General features: G+C 37.7%; 1 protein-coding gene across 1 annotated transcript in view; it reads right to left on the bottom strand.

Moving 5' to 3' along the window:
- The window catches only part of TMTC2 (transmembrane O-mannosyltransferase targeting cadherins 2), a 399,137-nt gene that overhangs the window by 100,320 nt on the left and 273,042 nt on the right, over window positions 1–25,775 (bottom strand). The gene's annotated exons all lie outside the window — the stretch shown is intronic.

The following is a 25,775-nucleotide window of genomic DNA, read 5'->3' as shown; positions in this document are numbered from 1 at the left end:
CTTGAAGCCAGAAGGAATTGGGGGAAGTGTGAGGGGTGAGGGTAAGGAAGTGGATACCACAATTATAGACAACTCCGTCAATGTCTGGCTGTGAAGGAGAGGGGAAGGGACAATGTCAGCAGAAGGGGAGGAGACAGGCTGAGTGCTCTGAAAAAGAGCATAGAAATCAAACCATAAGTTACAATGAGGCATACAAATTAAGTCCTAAGTTTTTTTCCCTTGGTTTCAAAGTGAAAATTAGAAGGGAAAATAACCCCAATTAATTTTTAGATGTCTTAGATAACTTTCCCATTATGGTCTTGGTCAAATTAAATCTGTCCAGAATTCTTTAAACTGAGTCTTTTCCTTCAGGTGCTCTAACAACGATCGATTCCTACTTTTGTTGTGACACTCAACTTAAATATTCTAATTATCATCTCTTCTACTTGTAAACCACTTTAGGAGAATCGTTTGATCAACATTTAGCAAAGGGCCAGATACATAGTAGGTGGTCATAAATGCGTAAAAACGTTAAATGTCTTGGAAAAGCAAACCATAAAAACATTTTCTTTTGAGAGCGAGAGAAAGAGAGAGAGAGAGAAGGGCAGAGAGAGAAAGAGAATTCTGATGTGAGGCTTGGGCTCACCCGATGCAGAACCCGAACTCCTGAACTGTGAGACCATGACCTGAGCCAAAGTTGGATGCTTAACCAACTGATCCACCCAGGTGCCCCTAAAAACACATTTCTCAAATGCATACTCTCATTGAGATTGTTGCTTTAGTCACACAAAGGCGCAGACTCCAAATCTGATCATATGGTGAGGCATGAGTGATACCCAAAACGTCACCCCTACTGTCATTATTGTCAACACCTCTATTATACCAGAGGGGGGAAATCACAATTTTTATTAGCATTCTGTGGTCCATAAGATGGCACCAAAAGTTCATAAAAAAATGGTTTCCAGCAGGAAACTACTAGGATGGATAAAGTGGTCAATGTGATTTGATCTCCATGTAGGGAATTCGTGCAACTGGAAAGCCCCTGAATGTTAGCTATTCTCAACCAGTCCAACCAGTCAGCTGCGCTGTTTGTGCAGTGAGTGCTTCTAGTTTGTCATGACCAGTTTCATGAGTTGGCCGGATCACTCCATCCCAAACTATTGAGCAACAGCATGAGAAGCAGCTCTGCGGATGGTCTCCCCCCACCCCCCCAGCAGGCCTTGGCTCACACAGCTGAGTAGACACACTTGCTGCAGAAGCTTAAATCCCATGGGGATGGTTAGGAACGCTGCGCTGTGAGAGTGGAAAGGCAGGAGCCTCAACAACAGCTGCTTTGCAGCTGGGTCACAAAGGAGAGCAAGAAATCCCTCGACACCATAAAAGGTAGTGGATGATGGGAAGGCAATCTCTGTGCCTCCATTTGTCACTGGCAGGGTGCCACTGGCTCTCAAAGCCACATGCTCTCACAAGAGGATAAAGCCAGATGTAAATAACTCCCTAATTTTATACTTTTTTTTTTTTTGTATAAAGCTTCAGCAGTAGAAGATATAGAGAGTTATTTAATTTATTTAGAGGCAAAATTCCTGGATGATTTAAGTGGGGTGCTGACCAAAACAGGTTCATTTCCTTCTGTTGTCAGTCAGTCAAAGCACCTGGGTTAACAGAGCTCTATTGGTTACAGTTCCCCACTTAAAAAATGAAATTTGACACAGGAATGTAATCATTGGTTAAAAATTCAGATTAAAGGACAGTTATTTATTTTTTTTTTTTTTTAGTTTATTCATTTTGAGAGAGAGCACAGGGAAGGGGCAGAGAGAGGAAGGGAGGGAAGGAGGGTGGGAGGGGGAGGGAGAGGGGGAGGAGGAGGGGGGAAGGGGGAGGGGGACAGGAAGAAGAAGAGGGAGAGGGAGAGAGAGAAGCCCAAGCAGGATCTGTGCTGTCATGAACCGTGAGATCATGACCTGAGCCAAAACCAAGAGCTGGACGCTTAACTGACTGAGCCGCCCAGGTGCCCCAAGAACCACCAAATTCTTAATTCAAGCCATCCTCTTTTGCTTCCACCACTTTTCAATCTATGACAGGGAAGAGGTATTATAGACCGTTCTCCCCCAGAGCCAGTGAGCTGACGCTGAGATTGTTGATAGCAGCTGAGACCTTAAATCAACTGTAGTTTATTTTATGCACTAAATCAATGAAAATCAATGGAGTTGGGATAAACGATCCATTTATCTTCGTCTGAGAGTACTTTCAAGGTAAAGATGCCTCTCAAAGGTAGAATATACTAGAAAGATTCCTACACCATCCAGGCCACATGTATATTGGAAGTGTATGCTGTATGAGTAAAGAACTCTGGTTTGCCTGAAACTACCCTGTCTATGCCCACTGTTCCAGAATAAAAATAAAAGCACCCCCCTTCCTGGTTTGGAGAAATATTCTGTAGTTAACCTCATTCTTGGTTACCTCTCACAAGTGTTCACCTAAATTAGAAGAGTCAAACTATGGCTTTTCTAGCACTGCCATGACCCACCAGATGAAACTTCCAGGCTCCATTAGCAGCATCAGTGAGGTCTCACTGTGACCTCAGTTTTCCATCCCTCAACGCACTCCTAACAAAGAGGGCATTAATAAAGATATCCTTCCACAGCACAAGACCATGGGCTATTTGTCAAGCATAATTAAGTTTCCATTCATCTCTGCTTCCCAAAACACATTTTTCAAGTAGTCAGTTGTCTCAGCACATAACAATTCTACTCTTAGAGGTTATACAATAAGAACAGAAACATTACAGAGCGGCTCACTATGTGCCAGGCACCATGCCAAGCACTTTCTGTGTATTGCCAAACTACATCTGAGATACTATTATTATCTGTTTTATAAAATAAGAAACTGAGGCACAGAGAGGTTAAGTACCTTGCCCAAGGTGCAAATGCTACATTTGTCAGGGCTGGGGTTCAAACAGAGACAATCTGGCTGCAAAGTTTGTGTCATTATACTATAATCTTGGTCCCGAAGTTTACTACCAAGAATCATGATGCTGCTTAAAGATGAGCTCTACAGAGTAGCCGTCCACCCATCCATCCCTTCCTCATCACGTATTTACAGAGTGCCTACCATATCCCTGGCATTGTGCCAGGCACTGGAAACGTGAAGATAAATGATCACTCCTGCTTTTAGAAACTGAGTAATACCGTGGTGACTCTGGAAGCAGGTCCTCATCAATTGCAAGATAATACTTAAAAGGGCTCTTGTTAGACATATGCTCGGTACATAAGGAGAAAACAGAAACCAAGACATCTATTCTGCCCGCGTGAGTCAGGGGAGGTCTCAGAAAGGAGGTGGCATACTTCAGCTGGCTCACAGATGGAGGGAAGGCTGGCCAGGCACCAAGACAACTATCTGCTCAGTCCAAGTGTTGGTGGCTTAAAAGTTCTCTTTACAAGATCCAAATTAAGAAAATTATTTAGAAAGTCAGCCTAATGGACAATTTTATCCTTACTCTACCATCAAAGGACCTGAAACTTACAAAGGTTAAGTTGACATCAACCAACTCAGAACACATCTGTATGGTAAAATAAAGTTATTCAACAACAAAACTTAGCAAATATCTACTTTCTGGCAGCCTAACGATTCTTGACCAACTCCTGAGTAATAATTTTCTGTGACTTACAAAAAATGACATCACGAAAACAGCATCATTTCGTAAGCAACACTCATTCACTTGAACTTCTAGAGTGTGAAGTAGCCAGAGGTAGTACATATAAGATTACAGGAATCTTTAAACTAGGTGGAAAGGGGAAAATACACGTGCGCGCACACACACACACACACACACGCAGCAAATGGTCAGAGGCTGGCACATTACCAGCAGAACGAGTTTGTATGTATAAATGCGCATGACAAGCATATCGCCGAACTGGCTCGTTCCCAAGTCCTAGCAGTCCAGTGTGCTGACACATACACACATGGGTTTTGGCATTATTACAAAATAAAATTCTCTTTCTCTCTTACAGTCAAAGAAAATGTGTAAAATCACAAGAAAATATGGGCCACTAATAGGAAAACTTGACTACAGAGGTGACACGGAGATGGAGAACAGAACACATGAATTTCTTTGCCTCTGGATAGACAATTTAATAGTAGTTTGGCTCAAGGCTCAATTATCACTGTCAACATCTCAGACCCTCTTGACTTGGGTAGGAAAAATGTGTGATGAAGGCCGCACAGAGCTCATTAAGCATCAACCTCCTGAATTGTCTTCATCACATTCTGAAGGTTAACATTTGAGTTGGCAAGTTTATCTGGAGACCCAAGAGGGACTGATTTGACACACCCCATCCTAAGGGCATTTTTGACAAAGCAAAGCAAAGGTATACACGAGGGCAGTGTATTCAGCTTGACACCATTCCTTGTACAACTGCCACACACAGAGGTGGCTTTGGAAGAAACACACTGACCTACTCAAATGTTCAAAATGGAATACATGTGCACTTTGGGGGTATGAGTGCCTTGTCACGAAAACACAAACATGGTACTTTGAAGAGTTGGGGAAAAATATAAGCTATTTTTATTTTAAAATAAGCATAGATGTGTTATATAATAGGTGCCTGGCTGGCTCAGTTGGTAGAGCATGTGACTTCTGATCTTGGGGTAATGAGTTCAAGCCCCACACTGGGCATGGAGCTTACTTAAAAAGAGAGAGAGAGTGGGGCACCTGGGTGGCTCAGTCGGTTGAGTGGCCGACTTCGGCTCAGGTCATGATCTCGCAGTCCGTGAGTTCGAGCCCCGCGTCGGGCTCTGTGCTGACAGCTCGGAGCCTGAAGCCTGTTTCAGATTCCATGTCTCCCTCTCTCTGACCCTCCCCCGTTCATGCTCTCTCTCTGTCTCAAAAATAAATAAACGTTAAAAAAATTAAAAAGAGAGAGAGAGAGAGAGAGAGAGAGAGAGAGAGAAGCTCTGGCATAGAAAGAAGGATACAGGCTTGGAAATCACATAGATCTGAGTGTGAACACCTCAAGAGTAATCCCTGAGTAACTGGGGAGTAACTGGGCTATTTGGATAAGTTGTTTAAAGTGTCCAGAAATTCAGTACCTCGCAGGATTAACAATGATACCTCCTGATAAGGTCTATAACTGAGACAGATCACGCAAAGCTCTTACAACAGTGCATGTTACATAGTAAGTGATCAACACATGTTAGCTATTATGATGTTTGTGTAATAGAAACAGCAGTAGCTACTGTTCAATATATTAAAAGGATTAAGTGAACTAAAATCTATTTTAAAAAGCATAGCACAGCAACACATCATAAGCACGCAAAGAAAAACTTGGTTCTCTTCTTAACTAGAACTTTTTTTGGTTCAAAGGTAAGTCATGGAAGTAGATGATTCTTTTCCAAATATTTTAAATAGTATTCTGGTAACACACCCACATGAAGAACTCTATGATTCAAAATACTGTTATCAACCAAATTGTTCCTTGTTCTGAAATGTCTTAGAATGTCATAGGCAAAATTTACCTTTTGAGTTCAGAGAATTTGAAGAAAACACAAAACAGGGAGAATACCAAAGCTCAAAACTGAAGTAAAAATAACGTATGACCACTTTCGATAAAACTGGGAAACCCATATAAATACTGGTGACAGTTTAAGACTACATTTCCCCTCATCCAGAAATAAGTATTTTCCAGAAGGTCCGCTTTCTCTTTGAAATCCTGGCATGACTTGCCAAGCTCAGGTTGGTATTTGGCATGGTTCAATCTGCTACCAATGTTAGAATAATAATAAGATAGTAGGAGAATTATAATTGAATCTTATGATTTCAATATTCAGATACCTGGTATCTGATGGAAGCAAAATTTTAGTTGATCAAAATAAAATTCTATTCATACCTGTCCTATTATTTCACACTACTTTTTCAAAGTAAATGGCTATAGATTTCCATGTTAATATTTCATTTTTTTTATGTTTATTTATTTTTGAGACAGAGCATGAGCAGGGGAGAGGCAGAGAGAGGGAGAACAGAATCCAAAGCAGGCTCCAGGCTCTGAGCTGTCAGCACAGAACCCGACATGGGGCTCGAACCTATGAACTGTGAGATCATGATCTGAGCCCAAGTCAGACGCTCAACTGACTGAGCCACCCAGGCACCCCAATATTTCTTTGTTTTTAAAAACAAGCAATGAGGGGAACCTGGGTGGCTCAGTCGGTTGAGCATCCGACTTCGGCTCAGGTCATGATCTTGCAGTTTGTGAGTTCAAGTCCCGCGTTGGGCTCTGTGCTGACAGCTCGGAGCCTGGAGCCTGCTTCGGATTCTGTGTCTCCCTCTCATTCTGCCACTCCCCTGTTCATTCTCTCTCTCTCTCTCTCTCTCTCTCTCTCTCAAAAATAAATAAACATTAAAAAAAAATTTTAAACAAGCAATGAAATAAGACATCCTGGATAGGCAATGGATAGGAAAGTAATAGGAAGTACAGAAAATACCCATAGAAGACATTATTTTCAGCAGATAGCTTTGGTCCTGAAGGATAAGCAAGGAATAGAGTAGAAAAGGTAGTTCGGGTTGTTGTTAGACTAACGAGATTAATGATCAAACGAAGTTAGAGGAGCAGGAAAACTATAAACTATGTGCCTATACAAGGGGCACTTACAATAAATCACATTATCTTTAATGTTTTATATGACAGGACATATTTTTTTTTCGGGGATAGTGACTATTTTCAATGTTGGTGGCTTATAAGAATAATACAAATCCATTCATTTTACAGATATTTGGATACCTACAATAACATTTTTAAAAATTCCTCATGAGGCACCTGGGTGGCTTAGCTGGTTGAACTTCTGAGTTCAGGTCAGGTCACGATCTATTGCATGGTTCATGAGTTCAAGTCCTACATTGGGCTTTGCGCTGACAGTGTGGAGCCTGCTTCAGATTCTCTGTCAGCTTCTCTCTTTGCCCCTCCCCTGCTCACTTTCTCTCTCTCTCTCCTCTCTCTCTCTCTCAAAAATAAGCAAACATTAAAAAAAAATTTTAAGCCCTTAGAGTTCTAAATAAAGATTAACTTTTAAAAGTTTTTAAATGTTTAATTATTTTTGAGAGAGAGCACGTGTGCACATGAGAAGATGAGGGGCAGAGAGAGAGGGAGGGGGAGGTTTTACACCACAAACAGCAGAGAGCCTGACACTCGAACTCTCAAACCATGAGATCATGACCTGAGCCAAAGTTGGATGCTCACCTAGGAGCCCCCTAAATAAAGATTTCTCAAATGTCTTTTAATACAGTAGTTATTTTAATATTTCTTCCAAATTTAGTGAGATTATGTTAATTGGAAGTTATTACTTTCTAAGATCACAAATGAACTTCATGAGGCGCCTGGGTGGCTCAGTCGGTTAAGCCTCGGACTTCAGCTCAGGTCATGATCTCCCAGTTTGTGAGTTCGAGCCTCATGTCGGGCTCTGTGCTGACAGCTCAGAGCCTGGAGCCTGCTTCGGATTCTGTGTCTCCCCCTCACTCTGCCCCTCCTCAGCACTTGTTCTGTCTCTCTGTCTCTCTCAGTAATAAACATTAAAAAAAATTTTTTTAAATAAATGAACAAACTGAGGGTTACTGGAGGGGTTGTAGGAGGGGGGATGGGCTAAATGGATAAGGAGCACTAAGGGATCTACCCCTGAAATCACTGTTGCACTACATACTAACTAATTTGGATGTATATTTAAAAAAAAAAAATTTAAATTAAAAAAAAGAGGAAAAAAAATCAACTTCAGCAAAACTATAACAAAAGCATAAAAAGAAAAGCTTGCTTCTCCTATAATCGCCATTAGTGTAAATTCAATTTAATCACTTTCAGTAGGGAATTGTTCATATTGCTCACCATCCTATCAAACTGATATGTCAAGCTGATTCTTCAAGTAAAATATATAAATATTATGATAATTTCTATAAAAGATAATACTATTCTTGGCTGCCATACATTGTACTTAAAAAAAAAAAAGAACAGAGGATTATCTGTATTCTGTTACACCTGTCAGAAGAACACATATTCATTATCATCACTACACTGTTCACGAAATTCTACAAGTTCCCTCTGAAATGAGTGATATATAAGCACTTAGCTGAGATTAGATTTTAAGGCTATCAGAGCAAAATATGTATCCAGAAGATCACATTCCATTATGTTATCAAATGGAACAAAAAGAATTTATTAAATTTTGCATTTTTTCATTCCCATCTTTCAATAATGATCAAGATTTCTATATTCATAGGAATACTGTAGTGTTTTCACTGAGACAAAAGGAAGAAAAATTATTTTATATGACAAAAGATTGTTTTCCATCTATTTGACCCTTTAAATTCACTCTTTAATCCCTTTTTTTTTTTTTTTTAATTTTTTTTTCAACGTTTTTTATTTATTTTTGGGACAGAGAAAGAGCATGAACGGGGGAGGGGCAGAGAGAGAGGGAGACACAGAATCAGAAACAGGCTCCAGGCTCCGAGCCATCAGCCCAGAGCCTGACGCGGGGCTCGAACTCATGAGCCATCAGCCCAGAGCCTGACGCGGGGCTCGAACTCACAGACCGCGAGATCGTGACCTGGCTGAAGTTGGACGCTTAACCGACTGCGCCACCCAGGCGCCCCTTTAATCCCTTTTTAATGTTGAGGATCTTTGACATTTTTAAGCAACAGAATGAAACAAAAAATATAAATTCTCATACTTTTTACTTACTTTAACCTACTTCAACCATCAAGTTTTTCCTTTATAATTACTTATATAAACCACACTGTTGCCATTTATCCTTTCAAATTTTTATTCTTCCTTCTTTTGCCTTTTCTTCCACCATGCAACAGTGAAAAAACTTATTTATTCAACAGTTATTGCTGTACAAAATCCTCCCTTAGCATCTTAAAAAATAAGAAAGACTGAGCTGATGCCCTAATGTAGCTGTCATTCTAGTGGGGAAGACAGACAAGAAAGTAGTTAACAAGAATAGAAGGTGATGGACCTACTATAATGGGAGCACAGCTAACAGAAGAATTGAGTTGATAGGAAAGGGTCGTAATGTGCAGTCAGTGCTTTGCCCTGACAGAACGTGTGTGTGAACCCTGTTTCAGAGTCATTTTATGTACATTCATTCAATAAGTATTTATTGAATAACCATATGTTAAATACCCAGCCAGTAGAGTAATAAAGAGACAGAGTCCCTACTCTGACTGCCTAAAAAACAAACAAACAAAACAAATAATAGTAATATATCAGTATTTATTAGATATTCATGTACTCATGCAATAAAAACTCTGGAAGAGAAGCACTAAGGCTGTCTGGAAGATTCTATTTTATGAAAGGCAGTGTTAAAGGCGAGACTGGATGTATGGGTAGGACTTTGCCAACTGGAGACAGGAAAAAGATATCCCAGGCTACAGCAGCAGTGTATTTGGGAAAGACAAAGAATGAACATATGTAACACACTTAAGGAGTTATCAGAAGTTTAATATTGTAGGGGTAATGGCTGATGAGGCCGAACAAGAAAGGCAGCAGCCAAATAATAAACAATGTTCTATGTCACACAAAGACATAAAGATTTTACTGAATAAGAGTCATTCTATTGTTCTTTCTGCTAATGGTTACCATTTACTGAGTCCTTATAATATGCATGAGAGTCAGTGTTCTAAATGCTTTTATATATTCATATAGACTCATTTAACTTCTTTTTTTTAAATTTTTTTTGTTTATTTATTTTTGACAGACAGAGAGAGACAGAGCATGAGCCGGGGAGGGGCAGAGAGAGAGAGGGAGACACAGAATCTGAAGCAGGGTCCAGGCTCTGAGCTGTCAGCACAGAGCCCGACGCGGGGCTCGAACTCACAAACCGCGAGATCGTGGCCTGAGCTGAAGTCGGACGCTTAACTGACTGAGCCACCCAGGTGCCCCATAGACTCATTTAACTTCTGACCAACCTCTCAACAAGGAAATCTTTTTGCTTTCATTATACATATAGGTAGAATGAGATACCAAGAAGTTAAATAACTTGACCAAGATCACAGAACTAGTAAGTGGTAGAATACTCCAGGTGATCCAGAGTCAGTATTCATAGAAGTGCATCCGCTCTAATGTGATGGAGTGGTAACGGAGAAGAGAGGCAAGCTTCATCTTCAAACAAATTTTTCTAAATATCTGTTTCTATAATTTTGAAATATTAAGAAAATATCTACTGAGTATTTGCTACATACAATATACCATAGGAAAACAAAAATATATAACACATCCCATAACAACCTGTGATTCCCAATATACTCACACATAGATATAGATATGGACTCAGAATGAGATAAAGAAACAGAACAGAAACAGAGAGAGTCTTAGCTGAGATCTGCTTATCAGACACAGAAGCCCCTGGAACCATAAACTGGTAGGCACACTTAATTTTGAAGACTTACTGGAGGCTGAGTGTGAACTAGCTTGCAAGTGAGAGATTCCCAAAGGTCACAGTCCTTGATGGGCTCCCAACCTTTCATGGTCTTTAACTCCAGGAACCCGATGCGGTTTGCATACTGAAGACCCAAAAAAAATCCTCTCCTGTGAGGGCAGGGGAAGGAGAGTAATCCTTGTGAAATACACCTAGAGCCTTCTCATTAACAAAAGCCTTCCTGTCCAGAGTGAGAGATTTTACCAGAGCCTTTTCCAAGAGCTGTGGAGGAAGGGCACTCTTCTTATTCATATTCTTCCCCACTTTTTGTTTCATGGAAAATGGTGAAAGGGGAGTAGATACATAAGCAGAGAAACTTGTGAAGGTCATGGGACAGAGACATGGGCCAAATGAAAGACTGAGATTTAATTGAATGATTACATAACACTGCCCCCGCATCTTACCTTACCACCATCACAAAAGGGCTCTAGTACAGTAATACTGGATTATGTGTGAAATGCTGCAAGGCACAGAGTCTGTCATAGAAATGGTACTAAAGATAGCCTAACACCAATAGAAAAGATAAAAAAAGCAAGGACCTGAGAAAAATTTAAAGCCTCCAATTCCAACAGCTAAGAAAATACTAAACTATGCTGAACTACTAGCTAGATTAACATAAATCCTCACATTAGAGGCCTATTAATTTGAATTCCCATTACAAATTCAACATGTCTGGCATTCAACAACAACAACAAAAAAAATGACAAGGCATGCCAAAAGGAAAGAAAAACACAGTCCAAAAAGACAAAGCAAGTGTCAGAACCAGACTCAGATGTTAGAATATGAAACAGATGGAATTGTCAGAAAGGGAACTTAAAATAACTATGATTAATATGTTAACAACTCTAATGGAAAAAGTAGACAACATGCAAGAACCGACACATAACGTAAGCAAAGAGAAAGAAATTCTAAGAAAGAATTAAAAGGAGATGCTAGAAATCATAACAGAAATGGAGAATACATTTGAGATCAGTAAGCACAGCCAAGGAAAGAATCAATTAGTTCGAGGATAGGTCAACATAAACCTCTGAAACTGAAATGCATCACCGCATGAAAATGGATGAAAAGTATACAAGGACTGTGGGAAAACTTCGAAATATGTAACATATGAGTAACAGCAATATCAAAAGGGGAAGAAAGAGAACAGAGCTGAAGAAATATTTAAAATAATAATGATGGAGAACTTTCCAAAATTAATGACAGACACCAAACCACAGATTCAGAAAACTCAGAGAATACTGAGCAAGATGAATTCCAAAATTAATAAGTGTTGGTACATTATATCTAAACTGTGGAAAACCGAAGACAAAGAGAAAATCTTGAAAGAAGTCAGGGAAGAAAACACACACATAAACACTTTACATATGGAGAAACTAAATTAAGAATTACATTGGCCTTCTCATCAGAAACCATCAAGTAAGAACAGAGTTAAATATTCAAAATGTTGAGAGAAAAAGAAACCACAAACCTAGAATTTTATATTCCGTAAAATTATCCTTATAAAGTGAAGTAGAAATACCTTCTAGGCAAAACCCAAAGGAATTCACATGCTCATCTAAATTGATATAGGAAAAGCATTTCACAAAATTCAATACCCTTTCATGATAAAAATACTCAAAAAACTAGTAAGAAAAAAATACATCAAGATAATGGTCATATGTGAAACATTCATAGCTAACATCACCCTCAACAGTGAAAAACAGAGCTTTTCCTCTAAGATCAGGGAAAAGACAAGGATGCCCACTCTGACCATTTTTATTCAACACAGTAGTTGAATTGGAAGCCTTTGCCAGAACAATTAGGTAAGAAAAATTAAAAACAAAGCAACAACAACAAAAACAAAAAACAAAAACAGGGATCCAAAATGGAAAGAAAAAGGTAAACTATCTGTGTTAGCAAATTACATGATTTTATATGCAGGAAACACTAGACTCCAACAAAAACTGTGAGAACTAACACATTCAGGTAAGTTGCAGGATACAAAATTAACATGCAAAAATCAGGTGTCTTTTATTTTTTTAATTTTTTTTATTGCTTTTTCATTTTATTTTGAGAGAGAGAGAGAGCATGTGTGAGCACAAGCAGGGGAAGGTCAGAGGGAGAGGGAGCAGGAGAATCTTAAGCAGGCTCCATGCTCGGCACAGAGCCCAAGGTAAGGCTGGATCTCTGACTGAGCGACCCTGGTGCCCCCCCAGGTGTCTTTTTATATGCTAATGATAAATAACCCCAAAATAAAACTAAGAACACAATCCCATTTACAACAGCATCTAAAAGAACACTTAGGAATAAACTTCACCTAGGAAGGAAAAGCCTTGGACACTAAACACTACAAAATATTGGTGAAATTAATTAAAGAAAACAGAAATAAAGGAAAGCCATTTTGTGTTCATGGCTTAGAACACTTAATACTCTTGATCTTATTAAAATGTTCATACTACCTAACACAATCTTCAGATTCAATGCAACCCCAATCAAAACCCAAATGGCATTTTTTTTGGGGGGGGGGGCAGGGAGAAAAAAAAAAAAAACTTCCTAAAATTTATTTGAAATCTCAAAGATCCCCAAATAGGCAACACAATCTTGACATAGACAAACAAAGCTACAGACCTCAGACTTCCTGATTTTAAAATATATTAAAAAGCTACAATAATAAAAACTGTGGGCATGGGCATAAAGATAGGCCTATAGACAGTGGAACAAAAGTGAGAGCCCAGAAATAAACCTGATGTATATGGCCAAAGCTATGCAATTGAAGAAAGGATATTCTCTTCAACAAATGGTGGGGGTGGGGGGAACTGGATATCCATGTGCAAAACAAAGAATTTAGATTCGTACCTTCCACCATATACAAAAATTAACTCAAAATGGATTAAAAACCTAAACATAAGACTTGAAACTATAAAATTTGTAGAATAAAACTTAAGAGAAAAGCTTTATGATAGTGGATTTGGCAATAATTTCTTGGATACGACACCAAAAGAACAGGCAACAAAAGTAAAAATAGACAAACGGGACAATATCAAATTTAAACAACTTCTGTGTGGCTAAAGAAAAAATTAACAAAATGAAAAGGCATCTTATGAAATGGGAGAAAATATCTGCAAACCATATATCTGATAAGGGGATAATATCAAGAATATATAAATAACTCCTCTAAGTCATCAACACCAACAGCCAAAAACAATCTGATTAAAAATGGGCAAAGGACTTGGATAGACTTTGCTCTAAGGAAGGAAAACAAATATCCAACAAGCATATAAAAAGACGCCCAACATCACTAATCATTACAGAAATGCCAATCATAACCTCAGTAAGATGTTACTTCACACCTATTAGGTTGGCCACTATAGAAAAAAAGCAAAACAAAACAAAACAGAAAATAACAAGTGTTAATGAGAATGTAGAGAAGCTGGAAGCCTTGTATACTCTTAGTGGGAATGCAAAATGGTACATACAGCTGCTATGGAAAACAGTTACAGAGGTTCCTCAAAAATAGAATTATCACATGATCCAGCAATCTCACTTGTGGCTTTATATCCAAAAACATTGAAAATAGGATCTTTTTTTTAATGTTTGTTTATTTTTGAGAGAAAGAGAGCAAGCAGTAGAGGGGCAGAAAGAGGGGGACAGAGGATCCAAAGCAGGCTCTGTGCTGATAGCAGTGAGCCCAATGTGAGGCTTGAACTCAGGAACCAGGAGATCATGACCTGAACTGAAGCTGGACACTCAACCAATAGAGCCAATCAGGTGCCCCAGAAACAGGATCTTCAAATGCTATGTCCACACCCATGTTCATTGCAGCATTACTCGCAGCAGCTACGTGGCGGAAGTAACCTGAGTGACTACTGGAAGATGAATAGAAACCACAGAAAACATGGTATATACACACAATGCAACAGTATCCAGCCTTAAAAAGGAAGGAAATCCTGTCATATGCTACAAAATGGTTGACCGTTGGGGACAATTATGTTTGTGTTTCTTTTTTAATTTTTTTTTAACGTTTAATATTTATGATGGTAATTTTATGTTATGTGTTTTTTTTTTAAGATTTTTTCTCTTGTTTGTTTGTTTATTTATTCATTTAGTGTGAGGGGGAGCATGAGCAGAGGAGGGGCAGAGAGAGGGGGACAGAGGATCTGAAGCAGGCTCTGTGCGGACAGCAGGAAGCCTGATGCAAGGCTCAAATTCACGAACCATAAGATCATAACCTGAGCCAAAGTTGGACACTCAACCAACTGAGCCACTCAGGAGTCCCTGTTATGGGGATTTTTAAACCACAAAAACAAACAAAAAACACACGGTGGAAAAAAAGTAGAGAAGGAAGAAAAAGAAGCCTCTGACAACAAATAAAAAACTGTAACAAACATGCCTAACATTAATTCAAATATATCAATAATCACTCAAAGTGTGAATGGTCTAGATATACCAATTAAAAAATAGAGACTGAAAGTAAATAATAATAATAATAATAATAATAATAATAAAAGAGCCCAACTATACATTGTCTATAAAAAACCCACTTTAAATATAAAGACTGATAAGTAAAGCAAAGGGACAAATAAAGAAAAAACATACTAACACTAATCAAATAAAGTTCGAATATTACTTTCAGACAAAGAAGACCTCAGAACAAGGAAAATTATTACACGTAAAGAGGGGCCTAATTAGGAGGTCAGGGGATACCAGGATGGAATACAGAATGTGACAGAAGAATCATAATATATGAAAAATACATGAAATAAGCTCATTGAATAGGGTGAGGAACCAAAGTGCTAATCTATGTTAAGTTTGGAAATTATTTAAGTGTATAAAACAGAAGGCGAAAGAAATTATACATAAGAACAGTCCTCTAGGTGTTAAAGCTTTTTCCCATGGCAGTACAGGTGAACAATCCTAAAACAACTATACATGAATAGCAGAGTATGAACAATTAAGAAAATGTATGGTGCATGGTGGAAGCCAGATTTCTCTTTGTTGGAATGTGAAGTTACACATATCTATAATACATATTCTATATATAACTGTATCTGTATTAAAATAAATGCAAGTCCATACTTATGCCTTCACCTCTAATCATAACTCTAGTCTCCTCCTCTTCTTTATTTGTAACTTCCTATTCCAACAAAGAGAAACCTTTGTTCCACCCCTGAGAGAGCCCACATGTAACAGCACCGCAGTAGCAAGCAATAAGTACACCTAAGAATCTAGTTCATGGTTTCTAAACCATTCTCCAATAAAGAGAACGCTCCTTCCAAGGGCTCCTTGGAAAAATGTCTGACTCTCAGACTTCAACAGTAAATATAGAAGATGAACCTGGAGCATGTTTTAGTGACAGAAAATAAGAAAGTTCCCAAAGGTAAAGAGACACACACACCCATACCCACACAATGATGGAGGTATGTCAAGGGGATATATCAGCCTATGAAAGAGCTCCCATTGGTCAAAGCTGGGCAACAGAACTAATCTGAGCAACAAAATAAAGCAATATTGTGTTATAATCCAATGCATAAACTAAATATTTCTGAGTCCACTCTAATATACATAAAATTTTGAATGGATAATTGGGGAGAGGAGACAAATCTCCCATGCAGAAGAATTCCAAATAATTTATGCAGAGATTCTGTCCTCAAGGACAGGGAGCATAGCTCCCCTCTCCTTAAATACAGATCACACACAGTGACTTCCTTTCAAAGACTACAATATTGAAAGAGAAGGGGGAAATATCTTGACACTGGAGCGATATGATAAAAATACCTCAAGCCAGGTTATCAAAGTTAATATAAACAGTGATAAGTCTTACTGATAATACATAAATAACCTTGACTCGATATGATGAGAAGGACAATTTATCTCTGTGGTCTTCCTCCTCAAAACCAGTAACTCCAGTCTAATAACAAAACATCTGCCAAAGACCCACTGAGGAACATTCTACATGTTCCCCATGTCCACTGAGGAACATTCTACAAAATGTATGACCATTACTCCTCAAAAACAAGTTAAGACTGAGAAACTTGGTCAGATGGAGCTAAGGAGACAAGGCAACGAAATGAAATGTGGGATCTTGGAATAGCCAAAGAACAGCAAAGAAAAAGTGAACATACCTGAAAAAAATATAAACTTTATTTAATAATCACATATGAATACTGGCTCATTAATCGTGATAAATGTGTCATACTAATACACAACGTCAACAGAGAAAGTTGGTTCAAGCGCATACTGGAACTCTCTGTACTAACCTCACAATAATTCTGTAATCTAAAACTATTCTAAAAGTGTTTACTTAAAAATTAACTTCTTAAAAATCTATGTAAAAGCTACAAAATTTTAGCCTTTGGTTTATTTGACTTGAAAATACATATAGGTATTTGTTAAAACATTCTCCCTTCCTATATGCTCTGAACAGTTTGTAACAACAGCAAATTCATAAGATAAAAATCTTTTAAAATACTTGTTATGATTCAAACTGCTAAATAAGAGGATGAGAATATTCCAGGCAAAGAAAAAACTCAAGCAAAATCGTAACTATTGCCTCTGATGGACTACTCTTTAGAGGATATAAGTATAAGCTTTTAGTACAGGTATTACAGGAAAAGACCTTAAAAACTGCCATGATCAATTGCTATTTCTATTTCAGAAATAAAAACAATTAAAAGTAATTTATATCTAGTTGCAAATTAATAAAGTGAATTTCCTCTTTCAAAATAATAGCTGAAATTTAGTGAGCATAAAAACAAAGTTACTTTGTTCTACCTGTATTCTGGAGAGGCCATACACATCCTCGTCACATTATAACACTATCAACCGTAGTTCAACTTATTATGGATTTAAATTAATTTAGACAAAGGGCTATTTTTAGAGTAGTCCTAGCCCCAGTATGAATAAACTTTTACTTCCAAAATGCTGACCTTGGTGGCACCTCCATCCTGATTTCTGGAACTTTCCCACTAACTATTGCTGTTTCATCTCAAGACATAAACTAGAACAAACTATGTACTATATAATGTCTTCAGGTTCTATTTCCCAGGGATAAATTTTCCGGGCAGACCATTATATCTGACAACTACACTACCTATTTCTCCATTACCTGACATCATAATACATATAATGCACGGTCCGTGCCCATCTTAAATCCACTGCCACATGGTTAATATCCAACTTACCAAAGGGTCCTATTTATGCATGAATCCTGCATGTTGAGGTCTTCCACCTATAGTATCATTATTACAATGAACATGAATTACAGTGAGCCCTCAAGAATGTACCTTATCTTGTCCCTTTTGACCAAGAGCCTCAATTATACCTCAGAAATGAGAGTGCTGCAATGTTAAGCCTTTGGAAAGAATTATGCTTTCCACTAAGAGAAGAAATAAATTCCTAGGTAGGTAAATCTCAGGTGTTCTGGCTCCAACTCAATGTTCTACCAGGTAAAGGTCAGCAGTCTACTATACTCAAGTGTCCCACACTGTCCTCCCTTTCAGTTGGCCATGCAGTGTTTCCTTGTTCACAACCTAAAACATGAAACTATATACCATGTATGGCATGCCATACATCATATATACCCTATTCAAATTAAAATGTTAAACTTCACTACCACTGTTTCCCTTTTACTTTACATAGATACCTAAATCCATTTCACAATTACCCCTGTTAAAACTCTTTTTTTTTTTTTAATTTAACAATATACAGAGAGATTACCTTTTCACTTCAGAGCCGCATTACAAGAAAACCTAAAAACTGAGTGGAGGTTTGTTTTAAGAATAATTTTTTGTGCATTTGGAAGTTAGACATTTATGCACTTGAGGCACTGTAATATGCAAGTTTTATCATAATAAACAAAGGCTCAAGAGCAATTTAAATAGAACAGCCTTCAGAAAAACCTAGGGGTGGTATAATCCAATAGAGTTTGGACACTGATCTTGATTTAGCCTCTGTGAATGTCAGCTTCCTCATTCTACATAGTGGGTATCCAGATATGGGATTGCATGAGGAAGTATTGGAATAGCATATACAAAATGTCTAGTTCATTGCATGATAACGAGTATCAATAAATATCAATAATTGCAGGACGCACTCCTTGAGTGTAATATGGGTAAATATAAGGGAAAATGACAAAAACGATACAGATTTGTGAACATGTTCCTAGTGAGGCTGGCTTGAACCTATTTAGGAGGCTGCAAAAATGAAAACTCACATTTGAGAACAGATGTGGCCTCCTTTATATGTGTGTATGTGTGTGAATATATACATCCATATCCAGATGCCATAGAGAAAAGAAAAAGGCAATCTCCTTTTATAAAAGTATTGATTCAACTACTTAGGAGAAAAGACACTTGCTTTTGAAAAATATATGTTGTGTGGACCACCTTTCCTAAAGGTAAATATAGGCTTACACCAAGATATGTTTTTTAACAAGGAAAGATACTCAAATTTTCTATTAGAAAAAGAAATCAAGTGATGAAAATGTAAAACATAAAACAGAAAGAGTTTAACTCACATTAAAATGTTTTCATGCCTTATTACATAAGGGAAGAGAGCGTCAAAGAATAACAAGTTGATAGTCATTAAGTAGAATATGTGTAGTATAATACATCAATGGGGCTCATTTAAAAAATTAAAGAACTGTAAAATGGAAGAATACTACCTACCAAGTTGTGTGGAATCCCATTCCTATAATAAAAATGAAGGAGTAAGCGAGTAAGATTAAGGTACCTACCTCACTGTCCCTTCTGAAACAAAAGCCATGACAAAAGCCATAAGCATGGTAGCCCATAGCTAAAGTACCTGTCAGTGGCATTATTATGAATTTCTTGAGAATTCATTGAAAGAATTCTCACTGAGACCTTCCTGAGGTGAAGGAAGTGCCCTGCTGGCCGCTGTATCCCCAATGTTTACTATAGAGCATGAAATGAAGTTCAGCCTCAGAAAATGAGTGTTAAATGCAGGTTTTTATAAAGGATTTTTTTAGACTCCTGCAAGAAAGCCAAGCTATATTTAAGGGAAATACCACTTCCACATCTCCATCACTCCAATAATGTGGCATACCAGAGTACCGGGGGATTATGAGGTCTATGCCTGCTGGGTTATTGAAATTGCACTAGATGATAACTATAGACCAAACACAGAAACCAAATCAACAAAATCACAACGAAATGTAAGTTGGTTTAAAAGCAATATAACCTTACTTACCCCTAAATAAAAAGCTGTGTTTTTTTTTTTTCAAACATAGCAGCATGTATATGTAAATATAAAGCAGCTGGACTTATTTCATGTGACCTATAATGCCTGAGGACTTGACCATTTTAATTTTTAAGATTCCTAAGACAATGTGGCCAATGAAAATCTAACAATGACTTCTACTAACTGACATACAAGAGCAAAATAAAAGCCTAGAATGTTTGGAGATGCCCTGGATTCCTGTGTCAGTCACATTAAGTAATTATAAGATTGATTGTAGATAACAAAATGTGTATCTTGAAGTGAGTGGGTGGTTTCTAAAAAAACAACCAGATTCATTATGCTTCAGAGTAAAAATAATACAATACCTGTATTATTTCCAGAATTCTAAAGCACGTTTCAGTGAAGTAACTTCATATAAAATACTTAGCCGAACCCTGTACTGAATTAAACTTTCTTCTACATTTCATTCAATATCTCGGATGCATGGTACATGTGATATCATGCCTTCTCTTTTCATAGGATAAATTTTGCAACTTGAACATACCCATAATAATCATTCGGTCAGAGTTACAGGGAATTTTTGTCCCCCTCTCCCTCCGGTCTAAACATGGCCGTGCAGTGGCCGTAATGAAGCACCCGAATGCTAGTTAATATACAAAATGGGAAGAACTTTGCAAAGAGGACCAAATGAAAAAAAATAATCTTGGGTCTAAACAGCAATAATTATTACAAAAGACCCAGGGAAACATACAGCACTGTACTTCCACACAGACTACATCGACACCACCTTAGCCTGGGGTTGGAACTTTACAATGGAACCTCAAGTACTTTCACAACTGGAGTTTTATGTAGCCCAATTAACTCTGGCTAGACACAGAAGTCTGGCTCAGGGCTTCCATGCAGTAGCCAAAATAAAGGTTTTCTGTATCAAGAATTACTGTCAGTCTCCCATATCCTTCCTTCTCTCTTACTTACCCAAACCTGGAAAATAAGCTAACAGCCAAGGAACTTTTACTACATTTTAAGTCAATATTAATTTTACTGGCTCACAAAAACCGCAAAATATTTGCCTTAAATAAATTGAACAGGACAAAAAGAGAGGAAGACCAAAGAAACATTAAAGTGAGGATGTGCACACAAATAGAGAACACACAGCTTTAGAAACAACTATAAAATCATCTGAAATACCCAAATAATGGAAATGTTATTCCTTCCTTTCCTCTCTTGATGCATGCCCAATTTTAAATTCATGGCATTAGCCCTAGGTAACAAAGTTCAAACAAGGAATAAATCAAAATTTTAAAGAGAGCTCGTGTTTAGTATTTTAATTGGACATGACTTTGGTATGAAAGTTCCATATATTTTAAAGAGAATGTCACCCGGGCTCAACTATATTTAAACACAGAGGGTACCAGTGACCCTAAGGCAGAACTATTCCATAGGGTATGCTGGAAAATTTGTATTCTGGTTTTCACGTAGTACCTAAAAGTGCCAATAGCCAAAAACAGAAGTCTTAAGTTCATGACTTATGATGCCTAGTAATAAAAATATATTTAAGGTGATGTCTAAGAATAAGTTATAAAAAGTGGGAGAGATAAAGTACTGACTGACTTTTAGAATATCCAATCAGGTATAACAAGCTAAATTAAACAAAACTTCCACTTTTAAAATTATTTAATACAAAGTGAAAATTAATGATGTTTAATTCAGAAAACCTTAAGGTTGTACCCAATTCTACTATTTAGTAGCTAAGTTTTTCTTGAAGATGTTGCTTAATTCTCTGAAGCTCGGTTATCTCATTTATAAAAAAGAAGATAATAATCATTATAAAGCTTCACAAAATAACACGCCAATCACAGGCACTCAAGAGATATACACCCCTCTTGCGCCCACCTCCCCTTCTGGGCTCTTGAAAGATTACATTGTGTCCACTGTATAATCATGCTATTGCTCATTCATTTATTCAGTACATATCATTGGAGTCATAGTGATGCCTAGCATGGAATAGTAAGTTTCGATACGTTTGCTGACTAAATGAAGGGATTAATGAGGAAACAAGGATCAGAGCACGAAAGCAGAAATATTAAAAAGTCATGCACCCAGGGGTGCCTGGGTGGCCCAGTGGATTGAGCATCCGACTTTGTCTCAGGTCATGATCTCACGGCTCATGAGTTTGAGCCCCGCGTCGGGCTCTGTGCTGACAGCTCAGAGCCTGGAGCTTGCTTAGCATTCTGTATCTCCCTCTCTCTCTCTGCTCCTCTCCCACTCATTTTGTCTCTCTCTCTCTCAAATCTAAATAAAAACATTAAAAAAAAAAAAAGTCATGCACCCAGCCCTTAAATAACTTAAAAACTGAAATGTACAGGGATAGTTACCAAGATATGAAATGCCACCTACTGAAGAGATCAAAAAGGTAAGTGAAAACTTAGTTCCTCCTCCATGTGTAAGGTCAAAAGACCAAGATTTATGTCTGCTCTTCAATCTGGGAGATGTTACTATAAGAGATACTGAAACCAGTGCTATGAAAATACGAAGAAAGAAAAAAATTAACTGCTTGAAAGACTCAGGAAAGACTTCATATAAGAAGTAATATTTAAATGGAGAGGCAGAGACAAAGGGCATTTTTCAGGGGAACAAAAAAGGATTTGATCTATGGAATTTGTCAAAGCATTCTGGGAAAGTCAAAATCACTTTGAACTTTCCTAAATACCACAAATACTACAAATTCTTAAACGTTTGTATGAAAAAACATACTGGTGGTAATAAAACCACCGTAAATAATTTTTTTTCTGATTTCTCTTATAAAAATATAAATCTTATATAAAATCTCACTGTATGGTCTAAGTCTGATTTAGCTGTATGTCATTTTTACATATTTTGCTTGTGGTCAGTTTTGACCAAACAGTAAAAACACCACCCACCTTATTTTTTCTCTTCTCTTGAGACTAATAGCCAATTCCATTTTATAATATCTTATATTTAAAGCATTCAGAAGTCAAAATGTGTGGCATTTTCCACTTTGCCAACTCCATGTTAAGTCAATGGCATATAACCAGGCTAAAAAACCCTAAATTAGACAAAGACCATCCATTGGGATAAGAAATTTGCCAAATCTCATAATTCAAAAAGAAGCTGTTAAAGATGGTTGTGGGATTTTTGGCACTGTGATTTTAAGCCTTTCCATAATAAGGCTTGTATTTCATCTAATCAGCTAGTCGGAAACTATAAAAATTTTGTTGGTGGGGGGGAATTAAAATTTGGATTGTAATACACGAGTCTTTCCTTCCCTTCCATATGTTTCAGTAAATTAAAACTTCTAAATCTTGTTTTTATAAAAAAATGCCTTCTAAAAAATAAAGCAGCCTGTAAAATCATATTTTTGGTACAGGAAACTTAAAATATACTCATGCTTGAAAAGAAGAAGAAAAAAAGAACACATGGTTTCTATATCCAAAGCAGTGTTACGGTCTAGGTATATTCAGAATTAAGTACATTTGAGCTTTCATCTTTTTTCTCTTTACTAAATGACTGTTTTAAAAAATCGGGCATCTTAAGCTTTTTAGGTATTTTTTGAAGGTAATCCTTTATCAATTTAATTAAAGATGTTTCCATCTGAATTCCATAAGAACATCTCAAAGACAGTAGTTGTGGCAAGAGGTATACATGATGTGTTCTCATGAGGAACTGTGTGAATTACCACCCTTAAGAATAAGAAATAAAAAGGTTTTTACAAGGCTAAAAAAAAATTACCAAATGATTAAACTCGACATGTTATGATCCTGTAAACATCAGAAATAGCAAATTATACTCTCCAACTCTGAGGTATGTTCTCCTTTTCCTTTCTCTGTCCTTTCTCCATTGGGCCCTACTATTTCTTTCATAATTTCTTCTTCCACGTTTTTTTATTTCTTCATCTTTGTTTGTATATGAAAAGATTTCCTTATCTTTATTCTCCATTCCTGCCTTCTTTCTTTGCTTCCTTTTCTTCTCCCTCCTTCCCTCCCTCCCTTCCTTCCTTCCTTCCTTCCTTCCTTCCTTCCTTCTTTTTGCAATCTCTATGCCCATGTGGGTTCGAACTTATGACCCCAAAATCAATTCCCATGTTCTACTGACTGAGCCAGCCAGGTGCCTGTAGTCTCCTATCCTTTAAATGAAAGTTGTTTGCCCTCATATCTTTAATTTCTAAAAGCTCTTGTTGTTTTATTTTTTTCTTCATTATTTATGTTTTTATAGCATCTTGCTTTTATAAAATGCTATGTTACTATCTCTTTCTAAGGATTTTTTAAAAAAATTTTCTTCTGTTTCCTCCATCTTCCTTCTCCTAATAATTTGCTTCAGTTCCAATCGCTTACATTCAAGGTTTCCTAAATATGAGTGATGGTTTTTGGTTGCCCACTGTTATTCAAAAGTTACTTAATAAAAGCTGAATGGAGTTCCTTAGGCATCAGTGTGCTTCATAGACCGAGAAGATTCACTTTTGTGTATCTGGTTTGGGAGCTAGTCATTTATGGGTGACCTCCAAATGTAGGTATGTGGATTTCTGTTCCCTACAGTGTGCCACTTTCTCCGGGTAAGGATTCTACAATTTCTCAGGGGTGGGACAGGTGTGTGTGTGTGTGTGTGTGTGTGTGTGTGTGTGTGCGTGTGCATGTGCACACGTGTATGCGTTGCGGTGCTGGACAAGTATAACTCTGTGTTGCTGGTATTCTGCATGTGGTTGGGGAGGGGTACTAACAATCTGCGTACTTCAATGGAAGATACTGAGTCAATCTTTTCAGTCCTCTCTGCATTTCACCTTCGACTGTGCAAGCTATTCCTGCTTCATGAACCTGTCTTACTCAGCTGCTCCACTATAAACCTTCTTTCCCTGCCTTGGAAGTGACTGCCTGGATGCTGGCATTGCGCACTGGGGGAGAGACCTGATGGTTTTAGACACAGTTTACAACTGGTTACCCCATTTAATAAAGGCTCCTTAACACTCTCTTCTATGCCAGCCCTCTCCAAGTCTTGAGTCTCTCTGGGTTTCTTTTTGAGTATGTAAGATTTCTTTTCATTGTTACCCCATCCCAAAGCCTCTTCAGATGTTGGACTCTGTTCTCTTTCTTTCTGTCTCTCTCTCTCTTTCTTCCTTTCTTCCCTTCCAATTTTTTTTTATATTTATTTATTTTTGAGAGAGACAGAGTGTGAGCAGGGGAAGGGCAGAGAGAGAGGGAGACACAGAATCTGAAACAGGCTCCAGGCTTGGGCTGTCAGCACAGAGCCCGACATAGGGTTCAAACTCACAAACGGTGAGATCGTGACCTGAGTTGAAGTTGGATGCCTAACTCACTGAGACACCCAGCTGCCCCTGGTGGATTCTGTTCTGACAAATCAGTTGTAATACCTCTTTCCACTTTCTGACTTCCAAAAATCATCTTAAATTTCATCTCCCCATTTTGATTGTTCCTGTGAGGTTATTCCTTCTCAATATTTTATTCAGTATTATAAATATTTAGTATAATATTTAGGATTATTATTCTTTGTTTACCCACATGATCACATTTCTTTGTTCACATTCTTTTTGCAACGTAATCAGCAACTCCTTCTAGATTTAATTGTGTTCTTTTGAAGGACATCTCCAGTAATTTCTTCAGCAAGAGTTTCTAGTGGCCTGGTTTTAATTTAATTTCTTGGCCTAGGAATTTCATGACCATGCAAGTAAAGCAAATTCAAAACTCAAAGCCAGACAAAAGGAGGGCGGTAGTAAAAATTCATTCCTTCTCCATCCAAATCCCATGCTGAGATAGGCAAACCTTCATGCTGCCTTCTTATAGCAGTATGCAAATTTACTCCAGATTATCCTTTCACAGAGGGTATGAATTTTCCTGCTTCATTTAGGTATCTAATCGCTGGCCATTCACTGGTCCAAAGCTTTGTCTCTTACTCCAGCAATAATGAAAACAAACAAAAAGCCCTTTCCCTCCAGTTGCCACAACTCCCTCACTTCTCACCCTTAGGAAATTGTCTCACTACTTTTTGAACTCGGCTACGCATTGAGAGTTATCTGCTTTATTAAGGACACCTAGATATATTTTAGTGGGGTATTTTCTGGTACTTAGTCTGCCTGTATCATTTAAGTGTTTAGTCTACCATCTTCTGTAGAAAATAAAATATTATTACTTTTA

This window comes from Panthera uncia, chromosome B4, assembly GCF_023721935.1.
Source record: "Panthera uncia isolate 11264 chromosome B4, Puncia_PCG_1.0, whole genome shotgun sequence".
NCBI lineage: Eukaryota > Metazoa > Chordata > Mammalia > Carnivora > Felidae > Panthera > Panthera uncia.
This window is presented reverse-complemented; position numbering and strand designations above follow the sequence as displayed.